Source organism: Drosophila subpulchrella, chromosome 2L, assembly GCF_014743375.2.
Source record: "Drosophila subpulchrella strain 33 F10 #4 breed RU33 chromosome 2L, RU_Dsub_v1.1 Primary Assembly, whole genome shotgun sequence".
Taxonomy (NCBI): domain Eukaryota; kingdom Metazoa; phylum Arthropoda; class Insecta; order Diptera; family Drosophilidae; genus Drosophila; species Drosophila subpulchrella.
In genome coordinates, this window is record NC_050610.1 from 3940940 (window position 1) to 3945931 (window position 4992).

General features: G+C 40.9%; 1 long non-coding RNA gene across 1 annotated transcript; it reads left to right on the forward strand.

Annotated features, from left to right (window-relative positions):
- The first annotated feature begins 2011 nt into the window (after positions 1-2011).
- On the forward strand, positions 2012-2624 carry LOC119547985. The gene is made up of 2 exons (XR_005219262.1): positions 2012-2168; positions 2227-2624. It is a non-coding gene; the product is annotated as an uncharacterized LOC119547985 (long non-coding RNA).
- Positions 2625-4992: the final 2368 nt, after the last annotated feature.

The window sequence follows — 4992 nt, forward strand, 5'->3', positions numbered from 1 at the left end:
CTGTGGTATCTTAATAAATAAATTTTATTTGTTATATTTAGGTGCTTCTGCATTCCTTCCCAACTGAATGTAACTTCTTACTTTATAACAATTGTTCACATTTAAATGTATAAGCAATTGACAAAATTCTAATAATAAAAACATATCTTTTACCATGATTTTAAATTGCAAGCCGTATAGTTAAAGTTGATTAAAATTAATGTAATACTTAAAAAAAAGATGTTCATCAAGCAGATGAAAGTTTCTGCAGCGTTTAAAGGAATCTGCATGCATATTAAAAAAGTTTCTGCAGACTTTAAAGGAATCTGCATGCTTATAACCATATATCTGAACAATGCTGGCTCTCAGCGGTTAATCAGCCATTCAGTTGCCGGCCAGCTTTCCCGCTGGCCTCCTTTAGAGCCGCGGCCCCTCCTCGGGCCTTCGACTTTGGCAATGCTGCCTACAAGGCCGCCAACAAAATGATTTGTTTGAAGTTTGATAAGCGGATGGGACTGTCGACGGCGTCATCGAGGCATCGCGGTAGATGTATCTGTATCTGAGCCTGGGCATTGGCTTTGGCTCTGGCCGGGGATAAATCGGGGGATATATCGCTGGCATCTGAGCCTCGGCAGCGGCAACAATAACTAAATGACTTTTGTTTCATGCGGAGGATGTATGATTGCAGACGGCTCTGCTGCATGTTGGATGTTGCTGCCGTGCTGTTGCTGTTGCTGTTGTTGCTCTTGCTGTTGCCATCGCAGGAGTTGGATGACAATCCATGTCGCTGTCGACGACTGTCGGCGACATCGACGACGAGTGATCCACATCCACTTGCAATCTGCGCAATCAATACTTTGTTAGTTTTGAGCAACATGTTGCTGCGGTGCAGCAACTGCCGATGCTGCTGCTGCTGTTGTCGCTGGCGATGTTTGGTATGCAAAAAGGCAACTTTTGTTATCTTCATGACAATCATTGGCCCGGCTCATCCGTGTGCCACAATTGCTCGTTCGCTTTTTGCGCTTGATTGTCTTCTGTCTGCTGTCTCTTCCCCTTCATGTTGCTGCTGCGATGTTGCTGCTGCTGCTGCTGCTGCTGCGATGTTGCTGCTGCTGCGGCGGATGATGATGATGATGGGGAAAGAAATGGCGGCTGATATGGCCGCTCCACCGATTCCCAATCCGATTGCGATGCCGATGATGATTATTGTAGTTCAATATTTGCCTTATGGCCATTTCGCAACCGGCTCCTCCGTTTTTGTCGTTCGTCGATGGTTTTTTCTGCCCCTGCCGCTGCTGCTGCCAGTTGTCAGTTGCATTCACATCAAATTAAATTGTATTTTGCAAAATAAATGAAATTAAAAGGAATGACAACGGCAGCAGCGACAAGTGGAGCGCAGCCGGAAAAGGCCAAGGAGCTGGAAGAAGCCAAGAAACATGGAGCAGGAGTCGCAGAACGAGATGGAGTGCAGCCAACTGCGACTTGGCTGCAGGTTCATATGCAATTTATGTTCCTTTCATTGTTTTTTTTTCTCTGGCCATCCGCCTGTCCACTCATCCATCTCCAGCGTCCCTTTCCGCAGTTGGGAGATCTCCTTTTGCGGCGGGAAAACTTCTGGAGCTGCCCACGTCCCACCCCAAGGCTTTTCTCCTGGTCATAGGCATCGATTGAGTTGTTGGAAATAGTGCACTTGCTAAGTTTTCCTCTTTTTTCTGGGTTGTTATAGGTGCACTATAAGGCTCAAATAACTTTTGAAAGGCCCAACAGCAACAAAATACAACATATTGTTTCAAAAAATAAACAAAAAGAATTAATGAAATGAGTTTTTAACTAAGTTTTATATTCTTGAACTTATAGGTGATTCCCAAATTCTGTGGTATTTTTATTGTATAAATTTCAATCTTTAAGTCAAGAGAAAACGCTATAGTCGACAGCCTCGACTATCAGATACCACTTACTCAAACGTAAAATCAGTTGGACTTAAAACATGGATCTAGTAAGCTATGAATTCAACTTTGAATCAAGACATTTATGTAGCAGGCAAAACAGTGCTCAACGATCAGTCGTAATTTTCATCTGGAGCTCTCAGGTCAGGCCGCACAGAACTGAGAATCTTTTTATAAAAATTTACTATCCAAATTCTGAGTTTACTCTTAAAATTTTTGTATTCCTTTTTCGGTTAAATTTAGGTGAGTGTGCTGACGAATTATTTGTGAAGTTATTCTGTACCAAAAACATAATTTATAGTATTCTCAAAACTATGTGCGGCGGCTTTGGGTGCGGTCCTTATGGCTACGGACCTTCCGGACCCTGTGGTCCCTGGTGCGGACCTTGGTGTGGCCCTTGCGCCTTGTCTCTGGGACCCTGTAGCTACTCTTGCTGTGGTGGACCCAAAGGTTGTGGGCCGAGCGGGCCCGCCTGTTGGCCATACGGCCTGTACACCTGCTAGGCTTCAGAAGGATTTCAGGATCTTCTGGTCAATTCCCCCGTGTAACCGTTAATTCAGTCGAGTGCTCTCTTCAAGGGCCAAAACAAAGTACCGAGGTCTGCCAATCAAAAGTGTACCACCTTTCTGTAAATGCGGATAAAGAGCACATCAGTTCAATAAAAATGGGGCTGGAAATGGCGATCGATTAAAAACAAAACTAATTTGAATTCTTTGGATGTGAGACCTGAAGTAAGTTTACGTTGCCAAAGGGACGTTAAGTGAGAGGCTATGAGGATTCCGAATCCAGAGTTTTTTTGCGTTAGCTTATTGGAACGGTTTTTCGACGTCTGCAGTGAAAGCTATATATTCAAAATTTCAAACACGTTATTGCCGCTAGATTAATAGGAACTCGGTTCATAGGAATAACGCAGAAAAGTCTCTTAGTTCATGGTATTCTTAAGATCATTTTAAGATTTTAAGGTTTGATCTCGATTTGCACAAAGGTTTAAAGTATGCCGGTTTAAAACTATTTCCTAAGACATAAGTAATTATTTATTTTAGTTGCATATTTATTTATTTATTTAAGGTAGTACACAGAGAGAAGTATTCAAGTACATCAATATTAGAACGAAATGGTGAGAAGAGAAAAAGTGAATTGAGTTTACTTAACATTTTTTTGTAAGTATACACTGGACTGGACTAATAGTTTAATTGTTGAGATATACGATGTAAATACCGCCAATTCAACTTGATTCGAGCGAAATAAAAAAAAGTCGATCTAATTTTAAGAACATTTTCAACTCCGATGAGAACGTCTGAATTTTCTCTGTGTAAGTTTTACAAAACTAAGACTAACATAGGGGAGTAGTACTAGCTGCGGTGCCTTCGACTACGTATTTTTAGTAGGCTAACTTAATTTAGTTTAGTTAATTTAGTTGCATATAAAACGGGCTTAATTTCAAAAATTCAAAAATTTTCAAAAGCAGAAATAAGAACATCCAGGATACTTTAAAAGCGGTCTTCGAGAAATTACTACTACTCTGCTAAGCCATTGCAAAGTTTTAACCGTGTACAGTGAAGCTGAAATCTAATCTGTAAACTATTTTGTTTAGATTGGTCAATGAAAATACCCTGAATAAACTAATATTGAAACAAAACAAGAAATAACGCTATTGTCGACTGCCTGGACTTTCAGATACCCGTTACTCACCGAAATTGTAAAGCGCCACCTACCCGCGATTTCAATATATGGTAATGGGCTATGGGCGTTTGTGGGCGTTGGAGTGGGCGTGGCAAATATTTTGTTATGTCAATCGATACCGGTAAAAAACTTTTCCCCGATTGCAATAAACTTTTTTAAGTTAACGTTTCAACGACTTTTTGAAACAAATCTAGTCAGTTTGGCAAAAAAATGACCTAGTGGCATACAATTTTAAGGGAAAAACAAATTGTCTTTGCTTGATTTTTAATCCAACTAAAAATTTGTATACTCAGTACACATTAATTTAATCTAAATGTAAGTTTTTAGTAAGTATTAGTTATTCCTTTGTACTAAGTATTTGTCGCAAGGAATTACTTCGCTTGGATAACTAGGGCTGATATTTTAAAATCAACTACTTTTAATTAATATTTAGCCCGCAGCGATTGCGAATCTCCTTAGCAATAAACAGAACCCAGCACTACACATTAACATAGATATACACTCGTCCGTACATCCGTGTCCCCATCGATATCAATGTTTTCCTGCCGGTCGCCAAGGCCACGCAAGTATCGATAACGCGGCTGCTCCGATCGGACAACATGCGAATATGTTTCGCTTATTGCACGCTGCACGTGACCGTGTCCCTGCCCCTCCACCCCACCCCCTGCGAAGGCCAAAACTAGTTGCTGCAGTTGCAGTTGCAACTGCGAATGCATTTTGTTGCACTCGCCGGCAGTTGGCTTTAAGCGGAAGCGATAACGTCTAACAAATTAAGCCATGTCCCGCAAAAGAAGAAGCGGCGGCACGAGAGGACTTTATTAGTTGAACATGCCAGGATGTCGAGTGGGCGGGGCAGTGGGCGGGGGCGGACTGCGATGCGTCCCGGGAGAGTTGAGAGGTCGAAGCTCGACTTGTAAATAAATAAAAGCTGAGCCGCCATAAAACCCGATTCCGATATCATATTCCAATCAGTCCAGCACATTAAGGTAAGTGGCGAGGGCCGGGGGATGGTCAGGCTGTTCGGGAGAAGGAAAGCCCTTTTGCACTTAGAAAAATATTTTGTAATTTAAGACAACAATGTATTTGAGTTAGATACACCAAATGCTGAAAATATTGCCTAATAATCTTCAAAATGGCAAGTATAAACTCAAATTTTAAGAGCTATGAAACACTTTCAAGATACAATTTTTTCATTTAGTAAGCATTTGCTTTTAAGGGGTAATGTAAAATTAAATGTAACTCAAAAAATTTTCAATAATATTTGTCAGAAATATTTGTTCTTATAGCACAAACTGGTTTTTCTGAGTGTCCATTGACTCATTCCTTTTCTCATTTGGGCGAATCAATATCCGCTGACCGGCAAATAATTTTGGCAAATATTACA